This window comes from Xiphophorus maculatus, chromosome 11 (assembly GCF_002775205.1).
Source record: "Xiphophorus maculatus strain JP 163 A chromosome 11, X_maculatus-5.0-male, whole genome shotgun sequence".
NCBI lineage: Eukaryota > Metazoa > Chordata > Actinopteri > Cyprinodontiformes > Poeciliidae > Xiphophorus > Xiphophorus maculatus.
The window spans coordinates 5,396,567-5,411,109 of NC_036453.1; the positions used below are offsets into that span (position 1 = coordinate 5,396,567).

Below are 14,543 nucleotides of genomic sequence, written 5' to 3' on the forward strand. Positions count from 1 at the left end.
CTTGTCTTCAAAATTTCTGCCAACAGTGATAGATTTATAATTACCACAATAAACTGCTGCTGGTGTCACTCAGCCGTGAGGTGCAGGGCACGCCGAAAGTGAAACCTATTCTTCTTCCTGCCAAAGATACTGCGTCTCTGCTCCTTTGAACTGTCTGCTGCTCTGGCAGTGCAAAGTATCTGATAAAAGGTTACACCACCGGTGAAACTTGTCGCTTGCTGGAAGAGAATGTAAACAGACCCATTCTCAGTTTGCACCGGATGTAACAGAGAAAAGTAGAGGTACAGTTTTAGTTGTTTGTTTACAAAAAGATCTGGTGAACATAGATCTTTTTGTAAACAAACAACTGAAAATGTCATGAGGTTGAATATCATCTCAGAAATGTTTACATGCTAAATGTATTTCACTGTCGCTCCAGGACTGTGCGTTAGCACTCAAATGAATTACATTTTTTCTTTAGGTATTTATCTTCTCTTTTACATTGGATTAGAACATTAGTCTTTCAGAGTGTTTGTGTTATGATTGAAAACAATGCACAAGAAAATTATTTCTATGTACATTGTAATTCCATTTGGATGGAATTTAGGTGAATTGTACTTTCTAAATTACTCTTCGGTGTGACTGCGTGTGGGCATGTGTGTGTGTGGGGGTGGGTGGGTGTTTGTGTGCAGGGGTGCATGCGTGCATGCGTGCATGTGTGCATGTGTGTGTGTATGGTTGGTTTGCCCTGTTTGTCTTCGTGATGAACAAAGACCAGTCCCGGATCTGCATCTTTTCTATTGTCTTTTCAATGTCAGGCCCTGCTTATCTGTCCATCCTTCAACTGCCTGACTTAGTCTGAATACCCCTTAGCCATAGTCATTTGAATTCACTGTGTACTGACTGCATGCTATGTATACATGAAAAGAATTATTTGGAAGATATATTAGTTCTCTTGCATGAAAGAGTCAAAATGAAATAATGTCATAATTTCTTCTCTAAATTTGGAAGAGTAAAAACGAAAACCCCAGGGTAGTAAGCCTGTATGTTATGCAGCTACTTTGTAGTCAGCTAATTGCTTTTTGTGAGGCTGATTTATTCTAAAGCCTTGTCTTGCAGTTAATAGATCATATTGCCTTGTCAGCTGTTCAATCCAAAGGTCAGTCTGTTCAGTTCACTTAACTGCTGGCCTCACTCATTTCTGTATGCAAAACTGATCTAAATTACAGAACAAAATCTTTTTTGCTTAGATTTTTTTAAAATCATTAAGAGAATTTGTGTTCAATGTGGAGATTTGCACTTTGACATTTTTGCTACAAAGGAAATGAGAGTGTATGAAATAAAGAGAGAGCACATAAGACAGAAACATTTGTTACAGTTAAGTTTATTTTGTTACAGTTAAGTAAGATGTCAAAATCTTCTCTATGTGCAACTCATCTTTAAAATCATTTTCATGTGAGGGGGTGGAAGGAGTTAAGATAAATGATTACGCTGTGCTAAACTGAATCTTTTAAGCACTTGAGTATTAAAAGAGTTCAACAAACAAGCATGACTTCAGGTCAGATGAAGTAATTTTGCATATTTGTAAACCCAATTGAAAAAAAACAAAGGATCGACATTGCTGAAAACAAAAAGAAGCAGATTAAAATAGAACTAAACAAACAGTCTTGCACAAGAAGTTGTGGGTAATGATGCAATGTTGCACCATTTCTAATATTTAGTCATGTCCTTCATCAGGAAGCTTGTTTCTCTGTCTTCCCCTTCAGATAATAAACTGAACAGGTTTCGAATGGCAACCATAAATATGTTTACAAGTTAAACTTGTATTCATTTTGGATTATTTTGACAGCACTTTTGCATTCACTCAACCATGTACACAAATTTGGGCACAAATACTTTTCCTCTTTTTAAAGATTCGTTTTGAACTAGTGGATTTAATTGACAATAACCAGACAGAAAAGGGACAGAGAGAAGAGAGAAGTTGTATTTCATTCACAAAGTAGATATGACTGAAATTACCAAACTATTCATACTCTGCATATTGTGGAAAAACAATATGTGGTTTTCAACAATATGTATTTTTGTCTATTTTATATAGACAAAGATAATTATGTCTACGTAAATATTAGAACAACCTTTAATTGCATTAACAGCTGCCAAGTCTTTTGGTGTATGTCCACTACAGTTACACATCCAGATATTTAAATATATGCCCATTTATAATTGAGAAATATCTCAAGATCAGTCAGATTGAGTGTGAAAACAAATTTGTTTTTCTTCAGATTCTTAGTTGAATCTATGTCTGGACTTTGACTTTGGCCATTTTAACACATGTATATTAAGAAATTAAAACCATTCCATTGTAGCTCTGTTTGAATTTTGTCCTTCTCAGAAGTGAAACTTTGTTCCAGTCTTAAGTGAAAAGGAAATTGCTCTGTGATTTTCAATAATTAGGATATTGCTTTGTAACTTAATCCTGCTATAAACTTCTCTATCTCTCTGACCTATCTGCTGTGTTGCTTCACGATTCTGTTTGTTGACTAATGTTCTCTAACAAACCTCTGAGGACTTCACTGAACAGTTTGACTTATAATGGCATTAAACTAAAAACAGGTTAATTCTCCTGACAATATATATATAATCATATATAAGACAAGCAGTCTTATATATGTTATTATATATATTGTGTTTTATTTTGGAATAAAATTGTAACATGAGTTGAATAGATGACACACTTTTTTCTTTTCACCTTACTAAACATTTCGAAACATGCTTATCTCTATCTGACCTCTTTACAGTTATCTGTTATTTTGTGATTGCCAGTAAATGTAATTACGTTTGTGTTTTTTACATTTCAAAATGTAAAAAAGTTCAAGTGAATGAATGCTTTTGCATGGCTCCAGTCAATGGATTTTCCCCACAAATTTCCTCACACTTTCTTACAGTTGCACTGTGTAAAACATAATAATAAAAAAAACCCTACTAAATTTTGCATTTTCAAAGTGAAGCCTTGCTTTGATGTCTCAATAAACCTATTGACACCATTATTGTGATTAATGTTAAGTTAAGCATTACAGCTCATGTAGCAGCGTTAAAAACATTCACTCCTGTGAGATTTGTACCATGTGATTATAATCTCACTGGAGGCTTTTACCATGAACCATCCCTGCTGTTCATGAATAAATCACATGTACACCAAAGCCACACACAGACTCCATAAAATCTGTTCCAGTTAAAGGTTTGTAAAAATTAAACATAAACTGAATATGTTTGCCATCTATCAAATCTCTTGGTAATTCAAATCTTACATTAAAGCTACGGTATGTCTCTTAAAAATATGGTCTTTTTCATATTGTTAAGAAAATCACCATGTCGTGACAGTATAATATGAGATAGATAATCTGTAAAAAGCTCAAGCTCCACCACCACCTCCCTGTGCTGCTATTGGTATCTGAAGAAACACACCTCCACTGGTCAAAAACACCCAGTCAGAACCAGGTGGGGCATCTTAGCGATGGCCTAGAAGCAACTCACTGTTACAAGAAAACCGTTTATCCACCATGATCTACGGCCGTGCTAACTAGCCGTAGTATTCACTACAAACCCGGTTGACTGGGAGAAGAGAGTGAGGGCAGGAGGGGTGAGTGACACACACCTAATTAACAGTGCTAAGACCTGTTTCTAGTTAGTCCTGTAGAACTGGGAGAAGCCAGAGGAGCTCAATTTTTTGTCATATATTATCTGTCTCATACTAAACTGTCATGACATAGTGACAGTTTCAACAAATATGTCAAGAAATATTTTTATAAAAGTTATTTACAGCAGCTTTAAGCTTTGGTGATTATGTCTAGCTAACTAAATATAGTATACATATACACAATGCAACAATTAAGCTTGATTAAAAAAATCCCTAAGACAAAGCACATGTTCCTGACATCAAAACTCAACTCCAGCAGATTTGCTGCACCACTTTCAGTAGCACTACATTGCTGAAAATAGATTTCCTACATTTTAAATAGACTTCCTTCCATTGTTTACATCATCTATATTAAACACTAAAAAAATCAAACATCAAAAAAGTTGCACATTTTTTATCAGATATCCATCCATTCTGTGGATATATGGATATATGTGATTGATTACATATCTTAGAATACAAGTTTAATCTGTTTGTCTTATAAAGTGTTTTAATATGAGTTGTGATGTGAAATTAGTTGCTAAAAGCCCAGACCTAAATGCAAGAGTATGTGAGGTAAGACTGCCATTCACAGACACACTTCACTCCATCTTACTGAGCCTCCTTTTCTAAAATGAAAATGGAAAAACATCTTAGTTTGTAAATGTGCAAAGCTAGTAGAGATGTACCTCAAATGACTTGCAGCTGTAGCTGCAGGTGTTCTACAAAATATTCAATCAGGTTTACTGAACATAAATGCACCCAGCATTTTTTTAGAATTTTATTTGTAAAAACTTTGACAACCAGTAATCATTTCCTTTTACTTCAGTTGGACAATGAAATAAAACTGCATTAAGTATATTAAAGTTTGCAGTTGTAGCATGACAGCATGCTAGCATGCTTAAGACTTTGGATACTTTTGTAATCACTTTACATTACACAATGTTATGTAAAAAAGAAAATGTTTTCAAAAGATTATCTGACTGCTGCTGCCTTTGTGGTTTTTGATGCAAACACAAACCTCACAAAAATAATCACTGGTTTGTGGTCTGTCTGGCAAAAATAAAAGTGTCACAAAAGAAAACACCATTATGGAATAAATCAAAATTAAAATAAATACAAAAACAAAACCTGATAAATAAATACATAAAACTGTGAATGGCAAAATAAGTTCTCCATTAAAAATATTCTTTTAAGTTTTTATTTTGATTTATTTCATGGGCACATTTACTTTTTTAATGGAGTACTCATGAAATACTTAACAATAACGATATTTATTTATTTAATTTTAAAGAAAAAACGTCTCTCCATAGTTTCCAAGCCCATGTTGAGAAGAGTTTCCCCTCTCACAGTCAGGAGAACACTTTAAGTTTGGACTACCTGGTCAGCTTTAAGCACTCATTGTTTCCTTTTGGTTTTTCTGTCTTCAAAGAAATTCTTCCTTCCTCGCTGCCCTTCCTGTCCAACATTACTGTGTTAAATAAGTCCTGAATGAATGTCGGTGAAGGGCTTTTGGGGAAAAGTATGAAGGATTTACTGTTGATATTGTTGATGAAGATCCTTACTAATGTTCTGCTATTCATGTGTAACTTCAGATAGATTTTATCTTGATATTATATCAATGTTTTCAGTGGAACAGTCCTGCTAGCAGAGCTGCAGAGGGCTCTGTAAAAATGACAATAGTTCCAAGAAAACAACACAAATCCTGAGGGTCCCTTTAAAATGCCAGTCTGATTTAGCCTCAAGGTGTCTGGGAAGTAATGTCTATCTTCAGGTTTCCTGCACCAGACAAAATAAATGTGTACCAGGTCCTTGCTTGTTCTTTACTCCATGTCCTGAAAGGAAGCATCCAAACAATATTCACATTTTGTTCTATTCCCATCCTTACCTAGCCTTACATCATTTTACTTAAATCCATTTTAAGACTAAATGGAAACTCCTTTCTTTCTTTTTCCTTGTTTTTGCAATTTTAAGCTAAAGTGTGTTCCTATATTTTTCTATTTTTACTGGGAAATCTTAAAAACCTAGTTGGACAAATCCAACCATGGCTGGCAGAAACACCTGTCATCAAGTGTTTGAGATACCTGATTTACATCATAGTTGAGGAATTTTGGCAGACACTTCTTAGAATTGTTTTATTTGGCCATATCACAGGTTTCCAAGAATGTACAGCTAGTTTAAGATCATACCACGACGTGTTACAACTCTAACACTACCATGTTGCACAGCAAGTGTTCTCATCATGTTTTTCTGTTCTTTCTTCAGGAATGTTTTGTTAGATTTATGTATGTAATGGGCACTCGCTTTCCAATTATGTCCACTTTTTAACCAGTATTTAACAGAATATTTTCTAAAGGTTTTGGGATCATTTGGAAGTTGTCATAATAAATGTGAGACTTCCTATGGCATTCCTTCAAAAGAGCAGTTACTGTCATCTTGGAACTCTTTCATGAATCCTGAACTTGCTCAGTCTCCTGACTGTTGAATCATTGACATTGCTAGAAATAGCTTTGCCCAACATGTGCCAGATCTGGACCAGAAATAGGTTTCTTTACCTCTGCAGAGAACCTTCAACCGAATTCCAGTCTATACCTACATCTTTAGTATATTAACCTTTTTCCACATAACAGTCAACAACTAAACAAACATCCTGACTTCTACATAAACCATATTTTTTTCTAGTTTCATATTAACAGATAATGTTCTTGGCCTAGGACCATAATATTCATCACTCACCTCTAGTGGACCATTACAAACTTGTGTTCTAATTTTTCACCTACAGATAAATGTCCATGTCACTTTGGTCAGGCTAATATCAGCTCTGAAAACAGTTACGTACCCAAACCCAGCTTCTTGGACTCAAAGATTGAGTATGGAAGATTGAGATTCATTTAAGAATGTCTCCAGGTTTTTTTTTTTTCTTTTTTTCCTGTAGTATGAGCCAAATTCTCAAAATTTCTGTAAAAATATTTGGTTACTTCTTTTTTAAAAACATGTTTGTAAGCTGTTTTAAGTATGGAAACAAGCCTATGGGTTATCTTGAGATATCCAGTAGTTTCATTCTTATCTCCAACAGTGTCACCTCTTTGATATAACATTTTGAAACCCAGTCAAAGTTTAACCACAGTTCCTAATCATTCTTTGAATCTCATTCAATAGATACATTCCCACTGTAATAATCTATGCCCGTTCTCTTTTCCACACAAATATGATCTCCTATCTAGCTTTTAGTCCTTTGAGTCAACAGAAAATACATCACAAGCGTCAAGCAGATTCAAAATTTCTATTTCCTACAACCTGATGCTCACTTTCTTGCCTCAGGTGGAACCCATGGTAGATGGGGTAGTGCTGGGAAGGATACTGCTTTGTAGCAAGTCTTGCTTGTTCTTCTCCTTCCTGTTTGTGCCTTATCACAGACAACTGTGTGTCAGGTGAGTGAGGCTCGAGTCACAGCTGCTGCTCCTGTCCACATCCTCCATAAATATCTTTTTTCTGCATTGAAGCATCACCAGATCCTAGTGGCACTTCCATAAACACAACCAGCTGTTCTGGGCACATGCAAGTGGTGTTGTTTTGCCACCTCAGTGGATGTTGTTATATTTACCTACTTAACTTCATGTGGAGACTCTGCCTCATTCACCTGCAATATTCACTAACCTTGGGAAAAATACACACCAGTATCAACAAGGCTCCAAGTCTGCTTTTGTGTTGCAGTTTGGGCTGTTTCAAAGTCTTACACCTTTTTCAACAACTCAGTGCTTCTTTTTTAGAATTCTTTTGTGATTAATATTGTCAAACCTAAGCAAACAATGACCCATAGCCGTAAACCTTGTTATGTGTTGAGACTTTTGTTATGTACTTTTCTTAAAAGAAGAACATTTGAGACCAAATGTTCAAAGTTTCAACATTGATTTGGTGCCAGCACACCCAAGGGTTGTATGTAAATATTCACAACGATCTGTCTTCATAGGAGCCTGTTCAACCTATTGAGTTCTGCTGAGCATTCAGAAGCAAGCTGTGTTATAAAACCAAAGCAGCATAATTTCCCATGAATTTACAGTTGCACACACATGCACATGGAGCACGGCATGTCCAGTGTTTTCATCATTTATTGGTAAATAGGATCGCCCATTGTTACCGGGCATTAAAAACTCACAGTGTTCTCTGTGATGTTTTGAGAACAGCATGGTTTTCTCAAGCCCTTGGGAGCTCCTCTCTCTCTCCAGCTCCATTGGCATTTAATGAGACATCTGCATGCCCAGGACACATTTTGTTCCTTCTAATCAGATGACTTGGATGGAGGACCATACCTGCAGACCCCTGCTACCTCCTCCTCCCGCCTGCTTCTTTACCTTTCTGCTCCTGACTGTTGGTTCCAGTCAACTCATCTGTTTATTTTGGTTGTCTGCACAGACTGGACTATTCGCTTTCCCTCCAATCACTCCTTCAAACTGAGCAGATATAATTTACATATTTCATTTCTTACGTCCATGGATTGGTCTTCGGGAATACAGGACCTTCTACAGAATGGCTAAGAGGAGTGGAATCTTTGTCAGGAATACAGGAAGTTGATTCATTAAAACTTGAAACTTTCATCAAGTTAAAGGTAGATGGTAAAATTATTACATGTTACATGTACAGTCCTTAGCAATAGTATTACATTTTCTCAACTTTTGTCACCGTAAAATCACTATCTCTAATGTATTTTGGTGGAATCACATTTAATAACCCCAACACATAGTAGTGCAAAATTCCAAGTTGAAGAGTAAACAATACCTAGTTTTTTTCATTTTTCTGAAATCTGAAAAGTTTGCATATCCTTTCAGCCCCCAACTGAGTCAATACGTAGAACCACTCTCCACACCAGTCACAACTGCAAGTCAAATCTATCATCTACCAACTTTGCACAATTTTCCTTATTAAAAACACAAGTTCAGTCAGATTGGATGGAAAACAATCAGTGATTATTGACCCTTTCCACAGATTCTTCAATGGATTTAAGTTTGGTTTTTAACTAGCCAATAAAAATGCTTTGATCTAAACCACATGTGTGAAACTCAAGGCCCGACGGCCATGTAACTTTATATATACCTATCTAGACTCTAATGGGACACATAATTAGGACCTTCAATATGCTTAAAGAATATTTTATCAATCAAATCAAAGCGATTTTAATATGAATACTGCCAAGTGACATCAATGTGAAAAGAGCTTCAGTAATAATTAACTTAAACAAGTACTTATCAGTTGCAGAGACGGCTATTTATTCTTATTTTAATGGTGTGTTAATTGGTTTTATCAATACATTTTGTCACAACCGGCCTTTTGAGGACATTCTTAACATTGATATGGCCTAAAATGAAATTGAGTTTGACACCCCTCATATAAACCATTTTATTAGTCTCAACTCTTATCACACTCCAACTTTCAGTCTCTACATGGCGCCATTCAACATCTCAACTTCAACCTGATTCTCAGTTTTTGCTGAAGAAAACAATCCCACAGCATGATTCTGTCACCACCATGTTTCATTGTAACAGTGTGTTCAGGGTGATATGAATGTTAGTTATTTTAACCATACAAGTTTTTCCATATTTGTAGAATGTAATTACTAACTAGGTGACTTCTGAGGGCTTCTGTTTTCTGTTTGTGTTTGTACTGTCTTCCCAGACACTGATCCAGGTTTACTTCTCTCCATTAAAGGGGAAATTTCCTCTCTGCTCTCACTACATGCATCTCAATATGAAGTATTGCAGCAAAATTAATGACTCAAAGACTGCACACTGCCTACATTCACGTTCAGAACTGAGTTTCCTTAGATGGACAGTTTTACCAATTTGAAAAATAAATTGAACTTGACTACATTGTTTAAAAACTACAATCTAAGCATGATGCATGTCATCGACTTTGAATCTGTGTGACTGAATTGAATTGAATATGTGTTTCTGTATACAAATTAGATGTTTTTGTAAAGTACCTTGAGATGACTTTTGTTATGAAATAGCACAATATAACTAAATGAATTAATGGCCAGTTACTGAGGCAATGGATTTTATTTAGAGATATAGGAGCATAAATACACAGGCATGTCACATTTTTCACATTTTTTTCATAAATAATCAAGGAAACCATATATATTTTTCATCCCACTTCACAGTTATGTTTTACTTTGTGTTAAACTATTACAATTTGTGGTTGTAATTTAACAGAATGTCAAAACGTTAAAAGGTATGAATAATTTTGCAAGCCATTGTATATAAGACAAATTGAAACTCACTATTAAAAACTGTTTTCACAACAATGCCAGCAATACAATATATCTGATTGGAAAATAAGCAACTTAATGTGGATTAGTATATATTACCAATATTGTGGAGTGGCTCCCTTACCTGTCTTAGCCAAGTAATTTATGTTTTCAAAGAAGATGCCTTCAGTAAGAAACAATATCTGTCAGCTGATTACCTATGTAGGGAGTTTCCCTGTATAGCTGTAGAGAAAGGGCTTCAGGTTTCCAGAATGGAGCTTGCTGGTATCTTACCCTTTGACCCTGCCCGCTCTACTCCAGCAAAAAAAAAAATTAAGCTGCACTAGTAGGTTACAGGAAATTAAGCATGTAATAACTAATTCACAACTTTAACTGAAAGGTCATCTGGTGCATTAAGAAAGGATTTCAGTCCAGGCAGTTCAAAGTTCTTTACAAACACTGTTTATCAATTAGTTCAATCAGATAGAAATGCAGAAGAGATGATTAAGCTTCGAAAATGTTTGTCAAAAAGTGATAGGTGGATAAGCAGTTGATATCTTACTGTAGTTGATTGCTTTATTGGTATCATAACTTTGCATAAATCCAGATTAGTTATGCCACAAGGCAGGAACTAGTCTGAGACAGGCAAAGACCAAAGTGCACTTATACCATTTTCAAATGCTATCTTAAACAACTCCTCTGTCAGTTATGCAAAAGTGACTTTAAATATCAACATTTGAACCATGGGGTCTCCAACTTCAGTTGCTGAAACCTTTAGATGTGTTTCTGCCTCAACACACCTGAAACAAGTAATTTGGTTATTAGCAGGATTCTGTCGAATTTTGGCTGCATGTTGAGGTCACTCATATGATTCAGGTAAGTTGGGTCTGAAATTCATATAAAGGCTGCAAAGCACTGGCCCTTGAGAAATGAAGTTTGAGACCACAGCATTGTCATGTTTGCATTGTGTAGTTACTTACACAGAAGACAATTGTTGGTTACATGGGAAATGAAGAGTTGATCTTTATATTTGAAACATGTACTGAGAACAGGATATGCATCAGAGTCAGAGTAGCTGCCTAGTGTTCACATCACTTGTATATTTTGTTTTACATCATTTTACTTTTAAATCAGACAATTACTTTGATTGGAAATATCTCACAAGTTCTGGTTTATGCTGCAGTTCCACACAGGAATATAAAGGCTGCCGCACCGCCTGCAGCATTACCTGGGTAAACAATGATCTGTTTCTGTGTAAAAAACCGCCAAGTGCAGACATGGTAACTTTAAATGTACTTAAATAGCATTTTCAGGAACTATTATGTCATATTTGGTTGTTGCTGCAGAAAATCTCCAAAAATCACTGTAATCACAAATGTTAAAAATATTTCACGTCTCGCATCGGAAGCGAAATTACAGACAGTGCGATATTTTAGACTTTCTCCCTGACTTGAGCTTTCCTCATATGCTTGAAAAAAGCAAAACTGAGAAACAGGAAATACAGTATCTGCATGACCTCATCCAAAGGCAACTCAACCCCCCCGTCTCAGTTGATACCCTGACCCTAATTAGACCCCCAGATACGACGCTCGGTTCGACTAGAGGAGCACCGAACATGGGTTCGGCTTCCTAGATGAAATGCTCGCAGGTTAGAGGTGACACTGACAGATTCCGCAGCAGACGGAGTTTCAGTGGGTAAAAGGGGCGTTAACCGCCAAGTGCCAAACTCACAGAGCGGTTAAGTTGTCCCCAACAGGCTTTCCACTGGAGTCAAGGTAGCGCGCTTTTTCTTCAAAGTAAAAGAATCACGATGTGACTGGAGTGAACAAACATAAACACGTGAAGACAGCTGTGATATCTGGTTTAAATGTGTGACAGCTGGGATTAACGATACATTTACAAGTGTGGATAAAGTGCTTAAGAGACAGTCTAAAGCTGACGTTCTTGCTCGCCCTTTATTTTGAAACACCAAAACGGAAACGCAGCTAACGTCTTAGGTGGCTTTGTCGCCGCTTCTCTAACAGATCGCCCTGTCTGAGTTTGCAGCTGAGCGGGCCACAGCACCGCGGCTCTATTATATAACTTTAATGTACTCACAGCTTGTTCACGGCGCATAGGGGTGATCATCGCACTGCAGATGTTGTCGATTCTTTATGGATTAATCCTGAAGATCGGGAGCGACTGACTTTTATTTCTCTTCCTCCCCTCTACGTCCCCCTGCTGCTGACGAGGCGCATTAAAAGTTGCCGACGGATCCAAGAAGCGGCGCACAGCGACGGTGTTGGGTCTTGAGTAAGAAATATCGCGGGGAATGTTTCCCTGTCACACGGACAGAGACGTCGCTACTCGCTCTTCTGCTATTTCAGCACGAAACATCAGCGCGATAAGAAGTGGGGTTTATTCTACAGCGTGATCCGGTGGACGCCGCGTTATTTCTCGTGTGTGTTTATTTTTGAACCAACTTGCTCTGACAGGAGATGACCTAATCGAGGGAGTTTTCTCTCACTTCAGGTAAGGATTACTTTCAGGTGCAACTACTTTTTTTCTTGTTTTTTTTTTTTTTTTGTCTTGCAGCGGTAGTGGGGGTGGGTAAAAACCTTGTGGTTCCCGTCGAGTAGGCCGACGAGGAGCGTCCACGGTGGTGCGTGACAAGCGCGCTGACAGCTGAGCACCGAGTGGCACAGTTAGAAACAGAGAGGCGGGGGTGGAGGGAGCCTCACGCTACCAAAGCGGGCTAAATCTGTCTTATTATGGAGTTCCCAATAAACATGATAACAACAGCTTTGGATGTTTGTTTTGCTCCTTCTTAAGGCGAATGATCGAGTGCAGTTTCCTTCAAAGCCAACAGGTTGCACTAATCATAAAATGCTTGTCCGGCTCGGTGGAAAAGTACAGTATGGGAAGTCAGGAAACCTCGAACTTTTTAAAGCAGAGGTTTTCCGTGAACCATTGCCACACCGTCAAATACTGTTTTTAATTATTATTATTATTATTATTATTATTATTATTATTATTATTATTATATTTTTGATTTAAATAATTTATTAACTTTAAATTGACTAACTTTTATTTTCCAAAAGCGCCATCTCCATGTTTACTTATGTGTATTGCTTTATATAATATATATATATATATATAATTTTTTTATTTTATTCTCCCTATATCCCTTTTTTTGTTAGTTCTTTAAAATCAGTTTTTGGATTTTATGTGCTTATTTGTTAAACCTGATTTTCCTAATGTACTTAAATTTTTTTCGGAAAATGCCATGTTTTTTTTAAATTTATATATTTTTAGCATGTTTTTTTGTGAGCCTTTATTTGCCTCAAATTCCAACTTTTCTATTTTTTCCTTTAAAAAAAATCTATACTGAAGAGCTACTCTCATTGTGTCCCATAGCAATAAAGCAATAATTTCCATATGGAAAAAGTTCTTTTTTTAATTTAGGTTGGGTCACATACAATTTATTCCTGTTTTTAGCTCAGTGGTGGTACAGCTTGGGCTCAGCACAGCTTCATGCTGTGAACTGAACTGTCTGCATTGGGGTAAACAAAACCAATCAGACTCCAATCAATTCAGACATACTGATCTGTTTTAAACTAGTTGGTACTCTAGTTATTAGAACTGCACAATATGTCAATTTGCAAAATTAATGTGTGCAATATAGTAATAGCAAATGTCTATCTGGATGTTCTTTGGGGAAAAAATACTTTACCTGACATGCAAATAATAACATATTTGGCCACTTTGGTGGACTTTCACTCCCGTTAATGCTCCTAAATGCTTAAGTTAACAAAGAGTTGTGAGGATGTCATGATGATGAGGAAAATAAGAAAAGAGTGATAAAATTGTGTCTTAGTTACAATTGATAATGCCATTACAGTATTCAACAAAGGTATTGAAACTGAATGTCTGAGTGTCAGACACTTTGGTAGGCAGTTGTCCTGAATCAGAGAGGTAAGGAGAGAGGGAAAGACATTCAAAATGTGCACAAAATGAAGAAGAAAAAGTGGCATAGGCATTAAACAAGTATAGGTTAACAAGTAAATTTATATGGATGGTCACTACCTTTCCCCCAGTTGGTAGCAAGACTGCTTTTCAGGACATAAAACGTCCAGATAAATTTATTATAATATTGAATGAGAAATGTTTGCCTTTACCTTTGTGCTATTTCTACTTCTTGATTCGCCACCTTAAACAGTTTGTACTCGACTGCCTGTGTTTGCCAACAGAGCTAGACGCTCGCTAAGGCCTTCAGCAAATGCCCAGCGGCCCCTGAGTGGGTTAGTCTCTTCCAACAGATGCATGCTGTTGCACACATGCATTCTGTAAGCGGGACCGTCAGCGGTTTCACTTGAAAAGCAAGTTTGTGCCTGGGCATGTCTTTACTCTTAAGCCAGAGAAGAGGACACCGTTCAAACATATGACATGCACATTTGAGTAATTTCTGCTCCGTAAAAGGTTGTGGATACATTTTCTATACTTAGCTGTCATGTTCTATTGTTGAAGCAGTCACAGTGCTATAGTATTGGTTTGGTTTTCAAAAATAAAATGGATAAAAGAACACCCATACAGTAGAGTAGTTTGCACTATTGAACTGTAATGTGACACTTTTGAACTTTGTTGACACCTATATCTATAAATGAT

General features: G+C 36.6%; 1 protein-coding gene across 1 annotated transcript in view; it reads left to right on the plus strand.

Annotated features, from left to right (window-relative positions):
- Positions 1–11,910: 11,910 nt before the first annotated feature.
- Positions 11,911–14,543, plus strand: part of nr3c1 (nuclear receptor subfamily 3 group C member 1) — a 63,079-nt gene continuing 60,446 nt past the window's right edge. Inside the window, exon 1 of the mRNA XM_023341786.1 lies at positions 11,911–12,410. The gene's annotated coding sequence lies outside the window, so the exon portion shown is untranslated. The remainder of the gene's footprint in view (positions 12,411–14,543) is intronic.